Below are 26,721 nucleotides of genomic sequence, written 5' to 3' on the forward strand. Positions count from 1 at the left end.
AAATGTCGAGGGAGCAATCACAAATTAATCTATTAAGAATAAGTAGGAGGTTGAACAGTGTGGCTCAGAAGGATGGAAATATATGGAATAAACTGCAGCGTAAAGCTATGATAATTTTTAAACACATCCTTAAAGGCATCTGCCTACGATTTTTCCAATGAAGCAGGGACTTTTTAATACGTCTGTGTGTGTATATTGAAAAGGGTGCAATTATATGTGTGCATATATATGCGTGTGTGTGTGTGTATACCAATATATATATATGTGTGTGTGTGTGAGACATAGTTTAAGCAGAAAGAATGGACCTCTTTCTATTCAGCTGCTCCCAAGATTTGTAGTGACCTGGCCTGGATGAGAAGTTCTGTTCTGATTTGTGTGGCTTTAACCAGAGCAATGTGCCAGGAATTTTTCTTTTTTAAAAGATACACCAATAAAATGTCTCGCAAGCGTTTTTCTCTGTGGTGATTTTCCTTTTTTGCTGTGACATTTTAAACTTCAATTTAGTGTTTGTAAAAGGTGCTATTTGACAGCATCCTGTAACTGAAAGCCTCTTATTATTGACAGATCATGTACGGTCAAGGCTGGGGAAATTTCTCTGTGTCAGCCTGGTGAGGGAAAGCCCTGCAGTCTGAAGAGACCAACCTCAGGGAGGAAAAATGGTAGGGCCATGTTGGTTGGTCCAGTCTGACGTTAAATGTCTCTCAGTGACTGTGTTTAAAGAGCTCGTATCTGAAGGACGGGGAAAGAGGCATGAAAATATCTCCAGCTGACAGGACTGTGGAGCTTATTTTTCCTGTTTTCCAGTGCTAGCTGCTTTTTGGAGCATTAATGCTTTGTCTGCTAGTGGCTGAAGTAAGACTTGAGACAGATTACCAAATGCATTTTGGTGAAGCTGATCTTGTAGGATGCAGCTATCCTTTGCTGTGGTACTTGGGAAGAGAGGGTCTGTTGTATGCTCTATGCCAATCTGTCATGCCGATCTCAGTCATTTCATGAAGCTCACATAGTTTCAGACTTTTACCTTTGCCAGCTTATTATAGTCTAGGAAGATGAGACGTGACTATGCTGAGATACAACACCCAGTGATGGCACTTTATAATACTGTATAACTGGAGGATTGCTATTGTAGGCAGAGAAAAAGGCAATAAAGCAGCATTGATATCCTGCCTGCCCTCTTATAGGAGTTATTGAATCAAACCTACCAGAACTGCCAGACAAACAATTTGCAGCTGCAGTCTGAAGCCTGACAATGACACAGAATCAAAAAGAAATAGTTGGAGTGCATGGGCTTGTGAACTCCTCTGTGACCCACCACAGCAGGCTCCCTAGGATTGTTCTCCCCTTTCTGGTCCTTTCTCTGCACAGTTCCCTCTTTTTACTTCTCTTTTCCTCTCTCTCCCATTTTCTCTCCATCTTCAGCACCTTTCACCTCTTCCCCTCCCCCTTCTTTCTCTCTCTGGTTGCCTCACCACTTCTTTCTCTTGCCTCCAATGCACCTCTTTCCTTTTGTTCTTTTTTTCTTTTGTGAGTTTTACTGCCCTCCTCTGTTCCTCATTTCTATTTCTTTAATTCTTTGCCTTATTTTTGTTAATGTAATTCCCCGTTGCTGTTTCCCATACTCTCCCATACTCACCCTTCTTTTCAGACCATTTTTTTCTGTTTCATTTCCCTCTCCATTTTACTGTCCTTTATTTCTCCTTTTTTTTTTTCCTGCCATTTCTACCTCCATTTTTTTTCCTCAACCCATTTTTCAGCGAGTTTCATGTTTCTCTTACTCCTCAGATGTGAGGTTTTAAACCTTTCCCATGTACTAGGATTTCCAAAGTGCCAATCCAGCTCAACTAAGGGGAACTGATGTGGTTTGGCTATAATGTCTATGAAGTGTGATACTGGAAAAGCCAGTGTAACGGTAGCACTCAAATATCCTGTGGCTCATGAACCAGGCCTATGCTCATTATTGGATTAAAAACTTATCAAATTAGTGGCACCTGAATCGAACCTGCAAGCACCATCTTCCACACTCTCAGGTCTTATGAGACTTACGTCCTTTATTAGGATAGAAATCTCATTGCTCTCAGTTTTCTTGCAGTGTACCATTTTGCTTTGGCTGAGGGCATTCTCTTGTGCTTCTTTTATTTGTTTATTTATTTTGTTAAGCATATACAACCTCGGCAGGTTTTGATGGAAAGAAGCCATCACTAGGTGGCCTTGCACAGGGAATCTGCTGATCAGGTCTGGTTCCATTGCTGTCCCATGTGCTTACAGGGCCGGTGCTGTCCCCAGGGGGCTCCGGTGCTGAGTAAGTTGCTTGAGAAAGGGAGCAGAGTACTCACTGTCCCATAGCTGAACCCTGTCAGAACCAAGTCAAGCTCAGACCTCATTCAAAGGATACCACATCTCCTTGTGTAAAATTATATATAATATCAGTGTGAAAGAAATTCTTCCTTCCTCTCCCATTTTGCCAACATCTTTCCAACTCTCTGGCTGCTACTCTTGTGGAGTTCACCACTGGTGAAAATGGAAAGAAAACCAGTTTTTCAATAAGCCATCCCTTTCTGCTCTGATTGGATTTTTCTTCTTCCATCTGTTTCTTTATTCAGTTTAAAACCTAAAACTCCTTGAAGCTTTTCCATTAAGATGTTGAGTACAAATTAGAATGTGGGGAGTGGTCAGAGCATTACCTAGAAAGTCCTGGTTGATTTTTAGCTAGTGAAGGAGGAGGTCTGCTTGGATTTGCCCAACAGTATGTGTACCTGCTGCAGACTGCTATCAACAAATCAACAGGGTAAGGGTTAAGTACAGTTTCTATCACTTTCTCTCATGTGTCAGTTTTACCTTCTCCTGCGTTGCCTCGCTTTGCCCATAACTGACACTTGTGACAGTGGTACAAATTCCTGGGCATGTATTGGTCAATACAGGAGCAAGTCTCCTGGTCTCTCCTGCTGCTTTGCATTTGCCACCTGACAGCAATGGATGCTCAGGAAGACCAAGGGGTAAGTTTTTAAAGCTTTAGCCCAGGTTCTAGCCATGTGACACCTATTAAAGCAATTGGGAGCCAGGTGGCTAAACCCAAGTGCAATTCTTTGTAATAGTACCCCTGAGAGTGCCCATCTCTTTTTAGCAGTGCTATTGATTAGGCAATTCTTGACTTTGAGGGACAAAATTGGTGTGTGCATCAAGCTTCTTTTCCTCAATTTGGCCTGGTTTGAAATTAATCGTTCACCTTTGATCCATTTTTGTAAGCAGCTTTAAGCTTCAATAAGTTTCAGCATGATTTGATTTTTCTCTCGCCTTCTGCTATGGAAGACAGTTGTTTACTAGTCTTATCTAGGACATTTCTAGAGCTGTTTGGTCTTTATCCTCATCTCCCACATTGATCTGGGTGTGTTGTTCAGTCTTTTCGCCCAAGATCAGTAAAATGCTGTAATTAATGGCTGCACGCAGTGCCCAGGGCTGAAGCACGGAGGGCAATGGGGATTTGGTTTTCAGTAGGAACAATAAGCAATGCATTTAATGAGACAGACCACAGTACGTTTTTGGAGTATTGTCAAGATCAGTGAAATGATGTGGTAGTCTTAGGGGGAGCACATAAACCATGGGCAAGTTCTTCCTAATTTCAGGTACTCTTTGTGGATATTTGATATTTACTAGGGATTGCCATATTACACAAATGAATGTGCACTTATGTTTGACAGAAGGTGAAAGTACATGCGTAAAAATAAATAAGAAGTTCTCCAACCCTCTTACTTTTTGTGATTTCCTCCTGAAATGTTCCCTGCTTCTCTTTATTTTCCCAAAGAGTAGGAAGATTCTTCAGTCATTGATTAGGGAGAGTCAAGACATGCTCTCCATGAGGGTGTGCCCTTTGCCTTGGGAGATTTGTGCATTACAGTTATTTATTAGGTTTTGTCTGCCCGATTCTTTCGGTTGTTCTAGAGAACTCTTGTGAACTGTTAGGTAACATTAAGTACTGCCAACCACAAGTGACTGGCTCTGAATAGCTTTTTCCTGCAATAAAACCCAAAGTGAAAGCTGAACTACACCTGCCTGGAAAAAGCTACCAATTCAGTCCAGTACTTCAGCAGCTGGGTGAAGCTGTGCAAAGACTGCCTGCATCTGCCATTTTGTTGCTTCTCCCAGTGCTGTTTAGTGCATCCCTGTTGCTATCTTGCTCTTCTGAGTAACCAGAGAAAGTGGCTTGTGGCATGTCTGTGTTGGTGGGACACTTCCTGTGGGACGTGTTGGGATGGCATGCAATAGTAGAATTCGTGATGAAAAGGAAATTCAGAAATACTAACTTCAAAAAAATGGTGTTTCTTATTCCTGTTTTGGTTCAAAATGAGATGAGGCACTTCCTGGCTATCACAGGCAACCTAGGAATTCCATCATCTTATTGCCAGAGAGTGATTATATAAGAGCCCCGCAGACAGTTTCTTGAGGGATCCCTGTTGAAATGGGAGGTTGTCAGAGCCCCTGCAATTGTTTGAACAAGCTATTTATTCCAATGAGAATTCATTTTGTATGAAGATTCCTAGTCAGTTTTACTGAAAATGTAGCCCATCTTAAGGCTGGACTTTTGTGGGGCTCCAAGAGAAAGAAAAGTTTGTGCCAACTCTCCCATTCCAACCAGAGTATTCTGAGAAATCTCATCAGGACAACAAATTCCAAACTCAGTAGGGTATCATCTTTTTTTCTTCTTCTTTTTCTTTCTTTCTTTCTTTCTTTCTTTCTTTTTTTTTTTTTTTTTTTTTTTTTTTTTTTTTGATAAGTGACACAGAGTACAATTAGTGCAGAAACATAAATAGTGAATAATTGGATGTGGATTGCTTAAGCCTACATAAAAATATGTGCAAGTTTGATATCAAACTCCTTGCCAGGCTAATTAATGAACCATATGCAAACACTCTCCGTTGCAAACATACTTTTTTCTTTCATTAAAGCCTCATGATCAAAAATCAGTATGGGGGGTCTAACAGGTCAAGGTATTTTGTCTTTCAGTTTTTATTGCAATGAATCACATCCATATATTGTTTTGCATTCACAACTGATGTCACGTAACATAGACTGATATTTGTAGAAAGCCTTATATTTGTATTGAAACTTCTTCTGTTTTAATTGAGGTTTCTTAGTCACATATCTGAAACCAGTGTTTTTACACAAATATTTTAAGTGAAAGTAGCTTCTGCTGTAGAAGTAAAACAGATATTCCCCACGTAGGCAGCACTTGCCATACAGGGAGGTATTGCAGACATCAAAATGCTGAAGGCCAGGAGGGCAGCCTGCCCTTCCAGAGTTCAGCAACTGAGCTCACGATCTGTGCTTCTCGCTCTCTTCTGGAATGCTATTTCCATTTTACAGACCGAAGCAGAGGGCCAAAGAGGTTGAGAGAAGAGGGCCGTGCTTTGATGGTGAGAGGGTGTGTGAACGGCTCTTTTCAACCAGCATTTGATTCCTTTGTGTTGCACTCTCCTTTCGAGTGGAGTTGCTTGTCGGTTTTCCAGATGTAGTGGCGGGGAGGAGCAGAGATCAATAGTGAAAGGAGGAATTAATAGCAAAATCAATTCTTACTTTAGCGCAGTCCTATTTATTTGCAAAGAAGGTACAAAGTCCAGTTACGTTTCTTAAGCGCGGGGAAGACTGCCGTGGTTAATGTATTTGCTATCAGGTCTAAAGCACCCCTGAGCCAATGCTTTTATCTACTCCTGCCTGATATTTTGGGTTTTGTTTTTTCCCCTCCAGCTTACGCTTAAGTGTGTCTGAAATCCTTGTCCTGCCTGTTTCAGGTGCAGTATCAGATTTGAAGGTGTAGCCATGTGGTTTGGCTGCTGCTTAAAATGCTTAAAATGCCTTGCTATCTGCCTGGTTTGGGTAGTGGCTTCTGGTGCTTCATTTAGCTGATTTTTCCCGGTATTCTGACTAAAGCGTGGTAGATGTGTCTACAGATCTAAGCTTGGCTTCATTAACTTCTCCACACAAAAAATGTTTAAGGTTGTAAATATATACATCTTTTAAGTATTCAGTATAATATAAAAGTGAGAAGCAATTGTGTCTGGATGCTCTCAGGTAATATAAAACGTTGCTGCTTCCACAGACACCAGCAGAACAACGCCATTTTACGGCAGCCCGGGCAGCTGCCTGTTATCAGCTTTACTGTCAGTGGTGTGAACTCTGTGCCCCAGTTCTGCCAGAGGTAGTGTGGGTGCTTCTGTGATGCCCTGCAGGGCATTGGGGCATCCTGCCCAGGGGAGAGGAGGGATGGTGCTGTTAGGCCAGACTGGTCTTGAGGCACCCAGATTAAAGCAGCGGCTGCTGGTGCCAGAGGGAAATGGTAGAGAGCAGAAGTGCCTCAGTCTTTTTGCCATGCTGGGTCCAACCTTCCTTGGGGCACCCGTGAGTGCCTCATCCCTGAGGCAGAGCACCTTGCTGAGGGGCGGCTCTGGAGGATGCATTGTAGCTTTCAGCAGTACAGATTCAGTGTGGATTCCTGTGGAACAGAATACCCAGGAACATAATAAAGTCAGCATTTGGAAAACATTCTGTCCTTCTCTACGCTGATTTTCCGAGGCTGCTTTCCACTGCATGCCTAGAAGGTCCCATTCAATTAGGAAATGTGGAAGTTCCTGTATGCTATTTAAAGTGGTGCACAAAAGGCTCTTCTATTTTCTGGGCCCTTAAAGAATGTGACCACAGAGGATATCAACACACATTTGTGGGATCATCTCAGAAAAGGTTGAATATAAAGTTTTGTTTGCAAATACATATGCCATCAAAACTTGATTTGCCGATGCTGTTTACCATTTGATTGGATAAAAGAATATTAGCTCTTAAAAATGAGACCCAAACTGAATTCCCTTCCAGAGCATTGTATGATAACACCACGTCTCTGTGCTCACATAGTTCCTTCTGTACCTGTAACACTGCTGGTGGGAGCCTTGAGCCCCCTCCTGCTGCCTGAGTGAGGCAGCTGTTGAATGCTGGGGCAGGGCAGAGTGAACTTCCTCAGGTGCATTTTGCCGTGGTAGTGTCAGTGCTCCTGCCTGTGGCTTTCCTCGTCCCACTGCTAGATCCAGCCACTCTGAGGCCATGGTGTGACACTCCCCAACACCCCTAAGCTTTGGGGAGTGGGGACCCCTAGAAGGGTGAGGAGCTGGGACTGGCTGAAAGGCTCCTGGGCTGCTGGCCTTACCCCTCTGCTCCTGCTGATAGGCTTGCTCCAAAAGCAGAGGAAATTCCTTGATTCTTGTGCAGCATGTTAAAATGGAATAATGTCAAGTCTGATCCAAAGTTCGTTGTACTGGTATTTTTCTTCTTGCTGCACTGGGCTCAGAAAGAAACCCAATAAATGGCCTATGAACAAAATTATATAGAATGATCAACATGCAACTGTCATGCTGCATTTGTCTCATGTCATTAGTCATTATGAAAGCCTGCATAATTCTGGAACAGAACAACAATTTCCACACGGCAAATTGCAGATTGTGTTTGCCTGCCCACAAAACATCACAATATTTATTTTGAAACTTTATAATGCTATCAAGGACAAATTCACTTTACTTGTACAAATAGCCCCGTCGAGACAACTTAGATATTACGCACGTGAACAAAAGCCGACAGGACGTGGCTCTGTGCACGAACACAGCCAACCTTGCTTCCTCCTGCAGTAGCAATGGGGCAGGTACAAGCACAGAGCTGCAGGCACCGCAGCAGGGAGCAGGGAAAAGCGTCTGGACACAAGTGACATTCTGCTGTTCTGGCTGTCCAGATTCATGCCTTGCTCGCCTTCCTCACCCGGTCACCTGGGAAGCCTTCCTTCCCTCAGATTTCATTCAGAGCACAGAGTCCCTCATATTTCTGCAGATTGAATTTATCCACGCTGTGAAGGAGCCTACCCCGATCAGAAACAGTTGCCCCATGTTTAGTGGTTAGACCTGCTGAAAAACTATTTTGTACATTTGGATTTTAACTGGCGTATCAGTGCATTTTCAAAGCTTTTTTTTGTTTGTTTTGTTTTGTTTGGCACTGTAGTCATGGCTGGGTTTAGGCTCAGTTTTAGGTGGAAGGGTTTTTTTGCGTTCCATCATCTATCTTGACAGACTCTCCGTGTGCCAGAGGCAGTCTTCTTAACCCTGGATCAAAACCTAATCTCTCCTGCTTTCGTAAAACCTTTTCCTCTAATTCTCTCTCTAGTAAATTATATTCTGTTCTTTGCCCTTGAATAATTTAAAAATGTATAGAATATAGCATGGGGGGACGGGGGGGGGGGTAGCAGCACGTTCCATTGAGTGATACCTGGTAATCAGAATCCTGCATTCGTATCTTGCTGCAATGATCTCATTCCTATTGGGACAGCACTCCTGTGAGCACAGGCCCGTGTTGTGTTCATCCTGTTACAACCAGATAAACTCATAATGTAGACAGATAAGAGCTATGCTCATTAATCTATTAATTGCCTATTGTCACTTGTCAATATGTTTCGCTTGATGTGAAGCCTGAAGATTAGTTTGTATTGTGAGGATGTAGATTTTTCCTTTCAGTATTATTTCTATGTTATTTTATTTTATTTTGGTGTGTGGAACACTATGAAATGACATTCAGGCTGTGGTCTCAGCCGAACATAGTATGGCTGCCTGCTTTTTAAGTCTCTGAAGCTAGAAAGATGTGATGCCCCAAACAGCTATGACATAAAAAAGCATGGTTTCAGTTGGAGGACCCCACAAGAGCTGTGGCTGTGTTTAAGGTGGGCATTCAGGACATCCTTAAAGTCAACATAGCCTAAGATACTCTGATTTCCCAGGGAAGCAGAAGCGCTGCAGGGACTGCATTGTTTGCTGGAAATTTGAGACTGATTTTGTCTGGAACTGGAGCTCCTAGAGCAGGATTTTATTATAATTGTATGACCTTTAATACACCATGAAGTGATTTCAAGTTCTCTATTTTTCTAGCCTATAACAAATCAAATGTTTAACCGTAATGTACAGCCACCAAGTTTACACCTTAAGAAGGGTGATATGCAAGGGCTTATCTCTACAAAGAACAGTGGAGCAGAGACAGTTTCAAAAAACCAGGGGGGGAAGAAAGGGAGAGGAACATCACAGGAGCACTTTATAGACCTATTTGAATTGCAGCTTTAAGTCATTTATATCACATCCAAAAAGCCCATCCCTGTGTGCGTTTAATAATGATGACCAATTCTAAATGGAGACTGGAAAATTTCCTCTCTGTGGCAGGAAGCAAGAAACCCTTCCCTGTTCCTGAGTCGGTAACTTGACCTGTTTGAATTATTTTGTTACTTGTGAGGCTGTCATTGGGTGGCAGGCGTTTAACTCTGTGCACCGATCCAGGAACCGCTTTTTGTGGAGCCACCACAGTTCGGAACAGCTCAGGTAGTTTTTAGGCACTTGGTTTGGCAAAATCAGCTCATCCATGGGGCGGTGGTCATCATGCCATCTCTGCACACCCACGACTGCCTAGGAATGGGCACAAAGATACTGTCTTCCTTTGCTGCCATGGCAGAGGAGAGCAGTGCTTTGCCTGCAGTTGAACAGGGTTTGTTCCCCCAGGGTCTGGTGCAGGAGGCTGCTGACAAGATCCAGAAGCCTTCTTAGTGTGAGTGAGGATAGTCACTGAGAGCAGAGTTGAACTGGAAGCGCTTTCTCATGGTCTGAGTTGGGAGTGGCAGTCACATCTTCAAATTTTCAAGGAAAAACTGTTACAGAGATGTAGGGGAGGGCCTTCTAATATACATTTGTGTAGCTGCTTTAATCTTTTCAGCTGCTTTTCTTTCTACAAATGTCAAGGAGGGAAAAATATTTAAATAAAGTTGAACAGCATGAAAGAAGAAAGGAAAAAAATCCCCTTTTCCTGAAAATGTTCCAAACCCCTTAAAAATAAGGAAATTAAATTTCTCGAATGTCATTAATGTTTTTAGCTTCATTTTTCCCCCAAGTTTTGGAAAGTCAGCAGCTTTACAGTTTCACTCTTTCTCTTCCACTCCAGAAGGATGGGGTCTTGGAACATGGTGTGGGAGTGAAATGTAACACAGGAATCACAAAAAGAGAAGAGGGGAAAATCTCAGGACAACATTCAGACATCTGCATTCACAGCGCTCCAGTCAGATATCTGTATTCAGTGGCTTAAAAGTAGAAAATGATAGAAAGCTGTGATTGGAAATTCAATGCTTTGAAAACATAAGAAGAAACACATCCCATTTAAATTCTGCAAAATGGAAAAAATTCAAGATAGGGAATTTTCCAGAAAAGTTTGCTTCAACAGACTTCTTTCTGTTATGTGAATGAGGTGTGCCCCAGCATGCCAGCACTGTTCTCACTCAGCGTACATGGTATTCTCTCCCTGAGTATTTGCTCACTGCTGAGGACTGAACTGCAAAGAGATTAAGTGCTACACTTATGGTCCCACAGGAAATACATGGTATTCTTGAAATGCAGCTCTCCCAGGTCTCATACGAAGGCCTTAACTAAAATCCTACTCTTCCTTGTTATACATTTTCTTTCTTTCCAATAGTTACCTTCTCTAAAAGTTTCTTTTGTTTGATTAATTGAGATCATGGTCTCAGCTTGTTGCAAGCACCACAGAATTTTACCCTTTGTGTTTTTTTCCCCGTTGCATATTGCTTATATATTGAGTTGCTGGCTTGCCATTTCTTGCTCTGGATTCTTCCCTGCTGTGCTGAGGGGAACAGCTTTGGGAGCACAATGTTTTGTCATCTTGACCAGTGGGATAGCTTGTGTCCTATTGTCAATCAGTCCTTTTTGATCCAGACTCCATCCCCTCTTATTGACCAGCTCCCCTTTTTCCACTAAATATTTCAACCCTGCTGTCTGCTCCCTTTGTGCTTCCTTTAATTCTGTTTATCTGCCAAAGGACTGAACCCTCCATCAGTTTGCTTAGTGGTGCAGAAGACAAAGCCTGGTTGGTGCAACTGCTGCTGAATAGGTCATTGGTGACAGCAACCTGTGCTGTGGAAGTTAGCTCCCACTGGCAATGTTTTCACTCTGCTTGAATGGACACTCCTGGGAGTCATTCTTTAAAGAGCCCAGGGGTGGGGAAGGCTGGAAAATGGAGAGAAAAGGAATAAAATAATTATAGAAATAGCACTCCAACTTTCTCTGTTGTGCATGGATGTTGCTAATCAAAATGTGAAGTACATTGGATATCTGCAGACAGGGTAGGTTAAGAGGCTGTTCTTTTGTCCCACCATGGACTCTGAAGTGAATGCAGTGATGTTTTGTGTCTGAATTTTCTCTCTGTTGTTAGCATAGGTGCTGCTGTGATCTTTATGAACAAGCTCGTTCTCATAGGCACTTGTCCTTACTGAACAGTGCATGACCACAAGGGGAAATGATCCTTGTGCAGACCACCAAGGAGAGGTTGCACCCAGCACTGCAGCCCCGCCTTTTCCAAACTGAACTAAGATCTCTGAGGTGACCCATCAGCAGGGTCAGACCCTCTGTGGCAGGAGGGAGAGGCATTGCACAGGTGTAGAACAAACCCTGGCTCCCAGTGCTTTTGGATTACATACCTCTTATCTTCAGAAATTTCCTAATTAAGCAAGTAGCTAATTATAAAGCAAGAGAAAACAATATTGTCAACATTTTGGTCATAATGAAGTCCATTTTATGTAGATACAATAGGAAGCAACCAGCAGCCATCTTTGTTAGAGGATGCTGATGGTATAGAAATTAATTTAATAGAGCCAAACCATTTGAATTGTAGATACAGTAAATAAGGAAAACATCATCTGTAATGGAAAAGACTAGGGAAACAATTTTCTCTAATTATTAGAAAGCCAATTTCTTAAAAGGTGGTAGGCAAGTAGTTTCAAGAGTTTCACGATGAATATCCATCCAGAAACAACCAGGAAGGAAGATGCTGAAAAACATAAAATCTGAATTTTTTAAATGTACTTCTAGACCATGCATTGGATTTTGAAGAAACACTCCAGATATTTAAATCTTTATTCACAGCTCACGCAACCTAAATACTTGGGGAATATGCGCTTTCTTCATACAAGCAGAAAATGAATTGTATATAAAAAATGGAATACAATTTTAATGTATAAGATAAAGGGAAGAAGATGGGGAGAAACACTAATGTAAGAGTTCATGGGCTAAAAATTAATTTATCTTTCTGAATGGTAATAAAGAACATGCAATTAAAACCAGTCAAGAATGGCAGAAAATAAATAATGTTCTGTGTATCTGCCATAGAATATAAGAAGAAAACCTGATCAGACATCATATTCAAGCACATGCATACATTTATTGTAGATGCTGCTCTAAATTCTAGGCAGGCTGTGTACTTTAGGGGGTTTATTCTCCTAGAACCTTTTGTTCTGCAAAAACTTTGAGATGTCCTAATAAGTTTAACGTAGCTGACCTGTATGGCATATGTCTATTACTTAGTTTCAGCTTGTGTTTATGCAGAAGAGTGTCTGTTTTATTCAGCAGAAGGCTATTCCTGTTAGCAAATTGCTTAAAGAAAGGGATGATGGATATGCCAATAATCAGAACAGGGGAAGCATTGTGCTATGGAATATAGCACAGCTTACAAATCACGTGATTTGTAGAATTTGCTAATGTTTTATAGCATATCTTAGCTGCAAACTAAGTTCAAACATGACCTTCACCAAGGCTCTGGGGGCAGGTGGAGCTGTATTACATCTTATTGGTTTGCACTGTTGTTGTTGCTCTTGTCTGTTACCTGTGGTATTGCTGCAGAATTGCTTCCTCGCCTTCAACAGCTTCACAGACTGCTTGAAGTCTTCTAATTTTTAGTTTATGAATGCTTTCTGGATTTTTAAAGTACTTTTTATTCTGGTTTGCTTTCAAGATCTGGCAACTAAACCAGAATTTGATTTCAGGCAATTTACTTTGAAATTCTTGGTTTTGTTTTCATGGATAATGATGATGGTCTTCTCAGCATGCAGCAGTTGTGCATTGACAGTAACGGCATCACCACTGTGTGAGCTAAGCACTACATGCAGTGCAAGGCTCCTGGCTTCAGGACTCCACAAATGTCACAACTAAATAGTTGCCTGGGAGCTCTGATGCCTTGTGATGTAGCCATTGGAACACGGTGCTTTGGAATGAGAGGGCTGGCTTACCTCACTGGGGACAGGACTCCACATGTGTGTGGAGGGCTTACTGTAGCAAGTTTGCTGGAAGAAAACAGCTTCTTCTTGTTAATGTCAGGAGGTGGTCAAAGAGGGGTTGATTCCATCTGCATTTGAAGTTCTATATCACCTCATCCTTGCTTTGGTGAGACTGGTCAATCCTGCTCTCTCAGCTTACGTTCACAGAGGCTTCTTTGGTATTACAGAGGTAAGAACTTAGATTACCTACTGAGAAAGGTAGGTGGTATTGTATCTGTGTAAGGTATCCACCAGAGAAACCAGTCCTTTGCAACCTGTGGCAGATCTCCCTGACGGTACGTGGTGGTGAGCTGGCACAGCATGCAGGCACAGTGCTATCTGCCTGTCTGTGGGCTTCTGTGCTGAAGCTAGCTTATGGATTTTGCAACCTGGTTTTCTAGGAGCGAGGCTTCCTGGGCTCTTGATGGCTATAGCACTCTTTGTGGTTGGAAATCACATTTGTAGGAGTTAATTTTCCTAAATGAGTGTCCAGGACAAGTTCATTTGCGTCTCATAGCAGGAGAGCTAAGTACTGCACAGCAAGAGAATTAATCACTGCTGCTGCCCTCTTGGTTTTAAACTGAGTGAACCACAGTCGTACCAAATGTGAGAGGGTGCCATCTGTTGGGAGAGCTGGACATGCAGGAGCAATATATTGCTTATGTGCAGTTTTACTGAAGTCCCATAAAAGAGGTAGGACAGCTTATGGTATGTATCACAGGAACAGCACTGTTTTGTTAAGACAAGACACTACTGATTTTGTTTATCACAGTAGGTATGTCCTGTCTTCCTCTGTCCTTGTCATCCTTCCGATTTGCTAACTCCATTTAGTTTCATCATGAAATTTGAAGAGACTTATGCTTCAGTGTCATTCTTGAATACTTCTGATGCATGTAGGAGTTTTGTTTCAGAGGTTTCAGTTCATTGAGCTGCAGATAGATGTTTTTTCTCATCTAAAACTCATCTCTTCCTTACCATTGGAGAAGAAAAAAAAAACAAAACACATTTAGGAAATTAGTTTGTGGCTTGCTTCAATTTGTTCCTCATCAACAGTATGGCAACAAGGAATCAGCACACAGCTACAAGTGCGTGTTCAAATTAAAAATGTATTCTGTGCTTATTCTCATGTTGTGCTCTGATTATGGCAGAAAGATATTGGTATCAAACAGCCAGGAGCTCGTAAGCACTGGGAGGCTGGGCTACCTTCTGACTTCCCTGTGGGAGGGAGTCAAGGAGAGGAATGTGGAGGCAGTGAAGAGAGCAGGAGGCAACAAGTGTGAGGAAAGTCTTCCACTTTGGAGAGTGTGATAAGGGGGAGTTCCTTGGGTTTTAATGGTGATAATGCTCAGGAGCAGGAAACTGAAGAGTGAAGATAATAAGAGCCTGACATTTCCACAGACAATCTCTTCCTCTCCCTGTTGGCCATCCCTCAGCTGATGTAGCACAGGATACTGTTGGCCTTCCAGGCTGTAAGAGCACACTGCTGGTTCATACCCAGCTTTTCATCCATCACAGTGCTCGAGTCCTTTTCCACTGGACTGCTCTAAACGAGTTCTCCCAGTCTGTACTCATGTCTGGAACTGCTTTGACCCAAGTTCATCACTTTGTACCTGGTCTTGTTGAACCTCTTCTGGTTCTCATATGCCCACTTCTCAAGCATGTCCTGGTCCATTTGGATGGCATCCCTTCCTTCTATGGTGTTGGCTCCACTGCTCAGCTTGGTGTCATTACCAAACCTGCTGAGGATGTGCTCAATTCCATCGTCTATGTCACTGATAAAAATGTTTAAGAGTGCAAGTTCCAAGACAGATCCCAGGGGGACACCTCTTGTGACGGACCTCATTTCAGAATGATCATGATAGAATATACAGAATAAGGGAAGTGTATTTTGTGGGTGTTTTTTTGTTTGTTTGTTTGTTTTTGTTTTTTTAAGAATCCCATATAAGAGCAGAGTGTATCTTACTATGCGTTGGGCAGGCTGTGGTCGCATCATAGAGCTGGCCTGGTGACTTGGTTATTTCTGCCCAGCAGCAGTGGCTGGGAGCAGGGGAGGCACAGGCACCCCAGGGCTGCTGGAGGGGGATCCAACCAAACCTCCTTTATCTAGTGCAGAACCTATTAGTGCATCAAACAGAGGGATGTGAAGGGTCCAAGTGTGCTTTTAATAATCTGTGTTACAAACAGACTGTAATCTGCACAATTAAGCTTCTTGGAGTTGGCAGGCTTTTGTGCAGTTGGCAGTTTTCCTCTTGAATAAAGGTCAAAAAGAGAGGAGAAAATCAACCAATGTGTACCTGTTTAAAGGTGTTCTGTAATGCTACTGAGCGACAGAAAGACTCTCTTGGTTGTGCTGGAGGCTCTGGCAATACAAAGTCTTTGTGTTGAGCTGAACACCAGCCTGTCTGCAGAGCAGAGGCTGCGGTGTGTGTATGAGTGCATGGGGCAGGATCTCCCCTTATTACCTCGTGGGCAACAGCAGGGCTGCCAGCATGTGCTCTTCAATTCTTCAGTGTGGACCTGATGGCAGTGCACTGGTGGGTCAAGCCTCAGGGCCCTGCTCTGGTGTGCTGCTTTGGAGTTGCCCCTAATCACCATTCCTAAGTGTTGTCTAGGTTTCCAGGAGTGTTGCTGGACACCCCAGGGAAAATGGTGGGAACCTGCATGCTCATCCCCAGGCAGCCTTCTCACCATCCACAGTTTGATTTCTTCAGTGCAGTGCAGATTCTGTTGCTGGCAGGGAGATGGAGCATATGCGGCTCTACCCACATGGATGGTGTAAGATTGCTTTCCCAGTAGGATAGTCTCTTTTCTTGATTACGATGATGAGAAAGTGTTTTCATTTAAAGAGGAAAATGCTTGAATGGTTTTCTCATCCCTCGCCCCTCCTCTTGGCAAGCAAACACACTGTTGGGGCACTGGGTTTATCACAGGCCAAAGGGGGAATTCTCTCAGGAGCCTCTTGTTGAAATGTTGGCAACACATCACTGAGCAGTTCTAAAGACTTCAGGAAGTCCCAAATTTCTCTGAATTTTCCCACCGCCAGCCTTGAATGTAAGTGGCCTCTTTGGCCTTGCAGTCTTTGGGAGAACATCAAGGAATGCTCTCACGGGCGCCGTGGTTTGCCCATCCACATGGGGCCTGCCCCTTGGGATGGCAGCGAAAGCCCGCATGCTGATCTTTTTGTTTCCCCTAGTTGTTTTTCCTTCCTTTCCCCAAAGACATAAAGCAAAGAAATAATTTGCTAGAGTCTTTTCTGGGAGAGCGAAGCTGGGAAACTGTGCTGCCTTTGCTCAAGCGGGTGCACAGACCCTTCAGAAGCTCTGTCCAGCTGTCTTGCCTTGTAGACTCTCTGCCTTTGCTCTGATTTCCCTCCGCTTTTTGTGTCGCTGTACAGTGCAAAATCAGGTGGGAATTAATTTCCCCCCATTTACACTTGAGCATGCTGGGGCAAATTAATTATCCTACTGCCATGTACTCATGGAAAGGCATGCAGGGTCACCGGGGGAGGAAAGGCGGGTTCCTTTTTTGTCTGGAAATCAATTGTGGTCTGGCCAAAATCTCCTTTCTTCTCTCATTCACTCCTTTTACCACCTTATTTTAGCTTTCCTATTTTTACATAGGCACTAAAATTAAATGTTTACTGAAAATAATTTCAAATGACAGTTTAACTTACTATTTTAACCAAAACTGTAATAGAAAAATATTTTCTCTGCATTGTTAAAATGCAACTTGATTCCTGCTTGGCTACCCACGGTCTGTAAACAAGAATGAGTATTTGATGTGAGGAATATATATTTTTTTTAAATCACAGAATGGTTTAAGAATTAAACTAGAAACAAGATGAGGAAAAAACCCTCAGAGCTGTAATCAAACATCCATTCCAACAGCTGAAACATGTTATTACATCCTTCAGCTGATTTATTGTACCCAAAGAGATTTCATAATCATTCTCAGTATTAAAACAAGGGGAATAGAGGCACATTTCAATAACAATGATTGTTGTTTGGAGAATGCCAATCATGTCTAGGAGTGTTATTTACATCAGACAATATGTAGATATTGTGCCTCCAAGCCTGTTCCTGTTCGTTTTTGTTCTCTGACTTACACAAATGAATGCTAAGAAATGTTGACAATGAGGTTCAATAGCTAAACACAATAATGGGGGGCCTGCTGACTTCCTTTGGGGAGAAGAGGAATCTTTACCACAGAAGTAATGCAATCTGATGTTGAGATAAATGCTACTCAGATGTCTCAGCTCTCTTTGGTATGAAAGGTGGGGAGAAATTGAATCTTGTGCTAATTTTAATTTGTATTCGCACATTAACTACACCTAATTTGAAAACAATTAAAAGGCAGGAAAGAGCAAACCAGATGTGGAGCAGTGGAACGTATTGCCAGAGAGGCAGGCTTCAGTTTGTGTTATTTTCTAACACACAGTTTTATTTTTGCCAGTGTCTGTCACAAATCCTAAAATACCATTACAGAGTTAGCAGATGGTTCCCAAGTATTCATACCTGATAAAGCCTCCTGGGTGATCAAGCACTGAAAAATCAATATATTTTTCAACTTTCAATGGCTAGCTATTCAGTTTCATTACATCTCGCTATTCCTCCATGGCCACTGTGATATGGACACTTACTTCACCATTGCATTAAGCTCTAATCTCCGGGCTGGCTGATACAGGCGGTTAATGAATAGCTGGAGTACCACCTCGGTATGCTTCACAATTCTTCTGATCTCAGTAGGATGTTTCGAGGACTGTGATCTTGTGTTTAGTAACACCCCGCTTCTTCCCCCTCTTTTTTCCACACGTGCACAGACACCCCTCTCCAGCTGTCACCTTGCCGAGCTCTGAAAGGAAAATTCTGTACACACACATTTCAGCAGAAATATTTTGCTGTGGCATTTGACTCTTTTAAGTAAATAATATTAGTAAGTCAGATCCATGCCCCCTGGGTAACTGTATGAGTCACATCCTTAAATCTATCACTTTCAATAAAGCCACAACTAGAGCTAGGTCTTAAAAATAGCCTGGTTTGTCTCCAGATTCCCTACATCCCCTCCAAATACCTGTGCTCTCTGACTGGTTGCCAGTGCTTTCTTAACATCGTGTTTCTTGCTCCTAACTTTTTCACACAGTGTGGTGATACACTGGATACTGATTGCCCCATCCCTAGAGGCCAAGGCCAGGCTGGATGTGGCTCTGGGCAGCCTGGTCTGGTTGTTGGTGACCCTGCACATAGTGGGGGGTTGAAACCAGGTGAACTCTGTGGGCCTTTTCAACCCAGCTATTCTGTGATTCTATGATTCTCTGAACTTCAACTTGTATTACAGGCAAGTCACTAACAGTAAATGACCAAGCATGTGTCAGTTTCTCAGTTATGACAGGTACCTGATTAGTGGCCTTGTCAAATGTTTTGGCCTTGATCAGGGGCTCGAATTCTCACATAGGGCACCTCTTTGTACTCGAACTGCATGAAAAAATCAGTGCAAAACATGCTTTTGAGTACTAAAATACCTGTGTGCTCATGCACTGGGGTGCCCCATAGGTTTTGATTTTCCTTTAGTATTATTGGTTTCCCTGAATTTTGCTGTTACAGTTGTTTTCAGGTGGCAGTGATGGTTTACTGCTGTTGTTTTAAAACCATGAGGCGAGGTCCAGTGACACAGCCCAGACTTATTTTACATGCATCAAGGCACCATGACATTGGCAAGCCTGGGGCACCCAGAAAAGCTATTCAGTCTGATTAAGGCATATCTTAAATTTCAAACATCGGCCTTGATTCAATCCAAAGCACAGGAGATGAGAAGCTGTTTGTTGAAAGTGGAAGCATAAATACAAACAACGCAAGCCCTTCCCCCCAACTGCAGAAGGCAGCCGTGAGTCTTGGCATGCATGGCTGATCAGTGACAGCCCTTCCTGCCATCAGCGTGAGGCCTAGTTCTTGCTGGGTGGTTGGCACGCCATTCTCCGAATGGTGCTGTCAAATCATTCAGGTGGTAGGACTTGTCACTGAGGTCCAGTGGTCCTGTCTGCCTTGGGCTGCAGGTCTCAGCTGGTGCTGCCTGACCAGGGACTGATAAAACAGGGAAAAGGCCCATGGCACCTGTAGGCATCACTGGCAGCACCTGCAGCTGCACTGTGTGGTGCCCTCTTGCACCCCAGAGCCCTGGCACTGCCCTGCTGAGGGATTTATGCTGCTGGAAGTCCTGGCTAAAAAAGCTTTTGTGTGGTGATTAATTGACCTTAACAAGTTTAAGGATGCTTATTTGCACACAGTTATGAAGTGTTGCAATATGTCACAAATGAGAGCGGCTTCCATTATAAACATAATGGCATAAACAGTGAAAGCTGGTTATATTTCCTTAAAAGTTCATTGCAGGGAAATGGGGAAGCTTGAGAAGCTAAACAAATCCAGGCAATAATGGAAATGTAGCATGAAATTACTTCTGTAAACAACAGCCATTCATTATTTGAACATTTTTCATAAGAGAGTAAGCAGACGAGTGTTGATGTTAAAGGGTGTGCGTGGAGGGGGAGCTGGAAGGGGGGAGATTATGAATTTCAAAAGAAATCATCCAGGGTTATGCAGACAGACAGACATCTGCTCAAACAATAAATATGTAAAGCGCTGATTGATCCCCGAATATTAACAATCAATGCCATTTTCTTCATTAACTTCCGAGTGGAACACAAAGAAAGGTATATTTGATTTAAGAGGAAAGGAAGGGAGCACTATTTAATGTTGATTTGGTGTAGTGAATAACCCCAGAGAGAAATGTAAATACCAGGCTGCAATAACATGACAGCACACTAATCATATTTACAAACTATATTAAATCTGTCCATTGTGCTTGCCTGGCTGCGGATTGGTTCGATTGTAATTGTCATTGTAACCAGTGCTGGCTTATGGGAGAATTTAACTGCAGTGATATAAGGTGAGTGCTAGGCTTATTATTACTTTATTATTACCCGGTTTATGTTTATTAAAACAATTTGTCATGCAGAACAGGAATGGGAGAATGGGAACATTAAATCGTGCTGTACTCAACCTGAAGAAATGAGTTACAATAAAATTAATGGCAGGCAGGCCACAGCTGACACTTGTAGCCGTGTGGAGCAGCTACACACTGGTTCGTTTCATTTGCTGATCGTTTCTTGTTAGGGTCACGCCATTAAACTTACATATTGAGAACTACTGAAAATCTGAGGCAATGAAGGTAAAGTTTATGAAGCAAAAGTGGGCTTTTTTTTTCTGCTGCTAATGCATTCCTTTCAATTATTACAGAAATCAGGAATGCAGATTGAAAGTTTAAATCATACTGAGTTATTAAAGATGTGTGTTGGAGTGAATGTCCTTCAATTTTACAGAGGCTTAGAGAGCCGAGAAAGAGCTGAGTTTAGGCTAAAGTGAGACCATTCTCTAAAGGCTTTGAGCAAAGAGAACAGCGAGAATAGTGGTCATGAAAGGTCTCATAACAAGTTTAATAAAAGCTGCTTTATTTTCTTTCCCTGAAACTCAAGGGGTCCTTATTTGATATCTTCAAATTTATTTCAGCCCAAATCTTCATTATTTTAAAGTGGAGGCAGGAGGCAATGACCATGGGAATAGCATTGAGCCTCCTGGAATTCAGCAAAGAGGCACAGTGACATAAACCCCTCTCATGACACAATTACAGAAGAAATTAAAAGTGTCAGGCTCTATGTACTTTAGCTGCATAGAAGAAATCCGGCCTCCTGATGAAACATCTTTGTACATGAAAAAGTAATGCCCTGCCCTTGTTTCCCATTATACAACAATGTTAAGGAGTCTTCTGGGGTGATTATTAGGGATTTGGTGAAGCACAATAAATGCTGAAGATTAAATCTGAGCACTAGCAATTAGTATTGGGGGAGGGAGAGTGCTTTTTTCCTTTCTTTTGAAAAAGTATTTATTAATGAAGCTATTTAAAGAAAACCGAGCCAAGTGCTGAAGTTGGGAAATGTGAACCTTTCATTTCTAGCACTTTTATACTTGTGTAAGTCCTATAAAGTCCGTGGGGTTATTCTTGATTTATACCAGTGTGAGCAAGTAGAAGATCAGGCTGTCTCTGTGGGATTTTTTTTTTCCTTTTGCTTTTTTAAACTAAGATAGTTTTCTTTAAAGTCTTGGAGAAAGCCTTCAAAGACTTGAATTTAGCCACGTGTTCTCTACCTGTGTCCCCAATCTCAAGGGCTGAACCAAATGTCCAAGAGCTCAGCATCCAAACACTTCAACAGAAGGCTGGAAAGGGAGCTGAACTCTCTGGAAAATCCGGTTTGATGAAGTGAGTGAAGATATTTCAAAGATATTATTTTAGATAACTGTTTCTCCTTTTGGTTACCCAGTAAGGTGAATGGCACATGTGGTTTGTGGGTTTTTTTCCCAGAAGTAATTTTACATTCAGTCTCAATGGTGAATCCACTGTGATTGCAAAGGGCACTCCAAACCTGAGAAAAACCCGTGTAAAAAAAAAAAAATTAATAATAATAATAAAATCCCCTGTACTTACTTAGTACTCCTTCACAAGCCAATTGCTCCCTTGAAATAATAGCCACTTCTCTGAAAGCAGCAGAAGTTTCTTTTGTAAATATAAAAGGAGAGACCAGAGGCATTATCTCAAAGATTATTTTCCCTGGCGAGGTCTAATGCACTAAGTGTCATCCACTGTGATGCTGAGCACTCTTGGTAGACCCACGTCTTAGAGCCTTGGGGACCCGTGGGGCGGTTCATATCTGCCTCGTGATGTGGTGTTTCAGCTGTGAATAATGGAAAAGTGGTTTAGGGAAATAGGGCAATCAATGAAGGAATCATTCTTTCTGTGACTTCAGGCTCTGCGGTTTGTAGGGATGGAATGAGGATGTGGGGAGGGATGGATGTGGGGCTTTGGCTGTCCTAAGTTAGGGACAGCTGGCTGTTGTGGTGGTGGGCACAGTGGAAACAGAGAAGGCAGTAGATTCCCGTACCTTACTGGCGCTGAGAGCTTTTCTGCACCCTCTTTTATATTCGTTTAAAAGAAAACACATTTTATTAAAACATGTTGACCTCCATGGCTTGCTGAATAGGCTTTTAAATGTTACAACAGAGCTCTGACCCAGCATTTTTAAAAGTAGCATTTTAATGTAATCTTCCATCTTCATTTATTATTTTTGTAATACTCAGTAAACTTGAGGGGAAACAAGTTAGTTCTTTATTCCCTTACATGTAAAACTCATGAACTCTAAGTAACATATGCTCACTGAATTGCAGTCCTCACTGTACACGCAAGCATCCCTTTGACGTGAAGGACAAGGATAGAGTATAGAATTTTTGAGTCCTATTTATCACTTGGATTATTAATAATAATAACATCTGGCATTTTTATAGCACTTCACATTTTCAAAATGCTGCATAAACATTAACTAAATGGTAGTTAAGTGTGCATAAATGATATTCAGAGCCATTACCCTCTACCAGGCTAACACACTCACTGTGGGTCTGCACTGAAACGTGAGTGCTGCTGCTCGCTGGAAAATCTTTACGGCTCATGTGAAGTACCAGCTTTCCTGGAAGAACCACAGTGACCATTTTTCATTGTGTTTCACATGCACCCAAAGGCTTTTGTTCATATTATGGATTAATGGTCTGCAAAATTTCAGTTTATTGGGGAAAAATAAGTTGTTGATTTTACTTACAGGAACATCAAAACAAAACAAATGTAGGGTTCAGAAGCTAAAATGCTGCTCTTTTTAAAAATCCCATTTTAGTTTGCTTTCACCATGGCTATGCTCTTTACACCCCATGTCCTCGCTGCATGTTTGGGGCTACCCCACCCCTCAGAGCCACCAGCTGTGCTCCTGTGTGTGTCATGATGCTTAAAAAGGTGCTGCTTGATGTCTTTTGACCAGGGATAGAGGAAGGGGCATTTTATCAACCAGTGCCATTAGAGTTCTCACGCGTGGTTCTCAAAGAAAGTACCTGTCCTTTCCTGGTGTTTATCCCACACCCCCAGTTTGCAATGTACTTATCTGTAGCTAGGGTAACTTGTACTGCAGTCATGCTGCTTTTTCCCTGCTTTAGTGTTTTTCTGCCAATTCAGTATATCTGTGAGCACAGAAGATTTCAGAAGTGCCTCGCACCCCTGTCAGTAACGGTGGCAAGCTGGTACCGCAAACCAATTTCCTGTGTCCCCCCACCCACAGGGAGGGAAAGCCAAGGGAAATGTCAAATAGCGGTTTTCATGCTGGATTGCATCGATGTAATCCAGGAGGGAATGAATAATTCCACTGTCACTTAATTAAAAGTTTTAAGACCTTACGTCTTTGACCTTGCTCTTGAGCTGAACACATAAAAGCAAAATGGCTTGCAACCTTAATCTCACTTTGTGCCATTGCCCTCTGATGAGAGAATCCTCTTGGTACTGGTGATTTGTCATTGAAGCGAAGGGAAGGGCTGCGCGCGCTGCTTGCTCCTATCTTCTGCAGTGAGTCTACCTTGACAAAGTTTCTCTTGCTATCTTTAGTTCTTCTCCCTGGAGCACCTAGTGCATGAGGACAAGAGGGATCTCAGCCCCACAGCTTCATTTTGGACCTGTTAACTGTAACTACCGATGTCGTTTACAAGGATAAACCCTTAAAGCCAGGCCAAGGTAGACAAAGAAAGAACACTGAAGTAATTCCCTTTGGACAGCAGAGATTGGTGTTCAAGTTATTGAAAATCTGTGTAACTCATTTTCTCTTTTGTCATACTTAAAAAATCCATGAAGTTTGGCTGAGTGCAAACAATAAGCTTTTATTGTTGCTGCCCTTCTTCATAAATGTGTAATCTTCTGGGACCATCAGAAAAGCTTTGGTACAACAAATTAAAAGTCTCTAAACTTTCCCTAGTCTCCTTGGACACTTTGTAGACCTGCAAATATCAAGCAGTAATCAATATAATGCTGCTCTAATACTTTCAGACAAAGGGGCAGCTCCTGAGCCAGGAGCAGGGAGCAGCAGTCTCCTGGCTGGGCATGAGTGCTGCTGGGAAGCATGGAGTAGCAGCAGCCCTTGGCAGGTCCAGCTGCATACAGCCAGGCATGCAGGTTAGCAGGGCTTGCAGATGGGCCTTCTGTCCCACCACCACCTCCCATATCTAGCAGTGTGCCTGAATCCTTCCTGTCTGGCAGGTCACACTGTGTTTTGTGATCTCTTGTTTCTTTCACGCGTGTACACATTTTCCTAACAAGCCAATTATATCATAGCCAACAGGGTGACTTGGAAATTCTCTCTCTTCATTGTTTCAGCTTAGTAAGCTAGTTTAACACCGCTATCTTAGTACTGCCTTTATTTTCTCTCTGAGAGAATTGTATTATTTCTCTTTGGGGCAAAGCACAGCGTATTGAATTACAGAACATTAGCACTTTCATACCTTGCCAGTGGAACAACCTTGTCAGTTTAAAGGCTTCAGCAGAAAATATCCAGCATGGGCCAGCAAGAGTGAAAATCAAGGTTGCTTTTTTTTGTCTCATCAGTAAGGAGTAACCTCCTCCTTTCTCTCCCCAGAGCTGTGGCTGTTAGAGCATGGCCTGTTCTTGTGCCCATCTACATCAACGTTAAAGCTTGCCTCTGACCTCCTGGCCTCTGGATCAGGCCCATCGTCTACTTATCTTCTCCCATATTACTGGCACACCTTTACCTTAGGTCTTGATTTCTGTGGAGCTCTTTAGGTCAAGCTCTATCTCATTGATGTGCTCGGGCTTAAATTGATTCAGGGAGAGACTGGCTGTTCTGAAGAAGTGGTCATTTTTCTTAAGCGCTTTCTATTTTTAGGTCAGGCTCCCTGTGTTGGTGTCTGGCTGGCAGGGTGGCAGTGTGCTTAATGACAGAGCCCCTCTGGTGCTGCACTGGTGCTTAAGATTCCCCACCACTTCCACCAGCAGGACGGTGGTGGGACAGCACAGTGTGCATTCCTTGAAAAAATATCGACTGCCTGCATTCTGCTAGTTCTATGAATGTTTTCAGCCAGGTAGATGCTAAGTAGGATTGCTTGTTGTGTAAAATGGGGCCAATTCTGGTTGCACAGCCTCCATGCAGAAAGGTGATGCAGAGGCAGAAAAGGCGTTGTGCCTTCCCAGGGATGCACAGCAGGTCTGATGCAGGAGCTTCACAGTTCCATGATCTGGGAAGCAGCCCCCGGGCAGCCTCTGTGCATTGGGGTGCATGGGGGTGGCATCCTGCCCTCCGCCCTTACCTGCAGGAATGATGGCAGTGATCATTGGTTCTGAGGCCTTTGCAAAGTGATGCTTTGCTTCGCTTTGTCTGAAAGCTAAGAGTTTCTCTGAGGTCAGGGAGGGTTACACAGTCATACTCACAATAGGATTTAAGAAGTGCATCATCTTGTTCTTTAACTAAAACCTTGGGCACTGCTGGGGGCCAAGGAGGCCCATCCACTCATGCCAATTAGTCTGCAGATGTCTATAGCAGCACTTTGGGTAGCTGCTCTGAAATATCTTCACTTGGCCACTGGCAGCAGAAAAAATGCCTTCCTGTACACTAAGTGACAGTTCCTTTGTTTTTTAATTGCTTATTAAATTAGTCTTTAAAGGGAAGCATCAAAGCAGGAGAGAGGACAGCAGTGCAGGTGACAGACTGATGTGCAGGTGCAGGTGACCTTGTGAGACAGAGCCACGGCTCACAGTGCCTGGATGACCCTGTTGCAGTCAGGCTGTTTTGTGGGGCAGTACCATTACTTGATTATTCTGTGAGAAATTTCAGAAATACCATTGCTTTATGAGCCCGACTTCTATGATGATAGATTTCCAAAAGCAAAAATGTGAATTTAAATTATTCGTATTCATGTGAGCATGGTAGAGATTTTTGGAATCACTGCGGCAAGTTATGGATGATGCATGAAATGAAAAAATCCCTGCCCAGTGCACAAGGAATACAGAAAGGGTTGTGCAGCCGGCGCTGTGCTGTACTGTGCTACAGGATATGTGCTCTTTGGGGAGAGGCATTTGTATTTCTGAAGAGCACCCAGCCACCTCAGCTGGGCCTCAGCAGTCGGTGGCACCAAGCATGTCGCTGGCTGCTGCAGAGCTGGCTCATGCAGTGCTGTTCAGGGCCTGGGTACAGAGCACGGGTGTGTGCAGTTGCTGTGCAGGGGGTACTGACGTGGATTGTACCCTGTGTACTCCCTGTGTTGTCCTCATGGTGCTTGGTGTTCCTGAGGGTTATCTGGGAGAAAAGCCATCTCGCAGTGAGTCATCTTCACAGACCTATGGAAACTCAGTCCGTGAAACAGTTAATTAGAGAGGCTCCAATTACGAACTTAATTTATTTTGCAAGAAAGTTACACTTGTTCTTCTCAGCGAGAAGAAAAAAAAAATAAGCAATTCAAATCATTTTGAAGTTTCATTCCTTCATTCATTAGGAGACTTAGCTTGCAAAATCCTAATTAAAAAGAACATCTTGTGTTAATGAAAACGTTCTAATTTTTTACCTTATTAAGTTAGTTATTTTTTTTTTTTCTAGAGCATTCAGCAAGACGAGGCCTCCTTAACAGCTTTGCTCATGTTTATATTCTGTGATT

At 42.7% G+C, this 26,721-nt stretch overlaps 1 long non-coding RNA gene across 2 annotated transcripts in view; it reads left to right on the forward strand.

Annotated features, from left to right (window-relative positions):
• The first annotated feature begins 13,120 nt into the window (after nucleotides 1-13,120).
• The window catches only part of LOC107314648, an 82,017-nt gene continuing 68,416 nt past the window's right edge, over nucleotides 13,121-26,721 (forward strand). For both annotated transcript variants that reach the window (XR_001555547.1, XR_004307432.1), the window contains exon 1: nucleotides 13,121-13,340. This is a non-coding gene — a long non-coding RNA (uncharacterized LOC107314648). The remainder of the gene's footprint in view (nucleotides 13,341-26,721) is intronic.

The sequence above is a fragment of the Coturnix japonica genome, chromosome 5 (genome assembly GCF_001577835.2).
Source record: "Coturnix japonica isolate 7356 chromosome 5, Coturnix japonica 2.1, whole genome shotgun sequence".
NCBI classification, from domain to species: domain Eukaryota; kingdom Metazoa; phylum Chordata; class Aves; order Galliformes; family Phasianidae; genus Coturnix; species Coturnix japonica.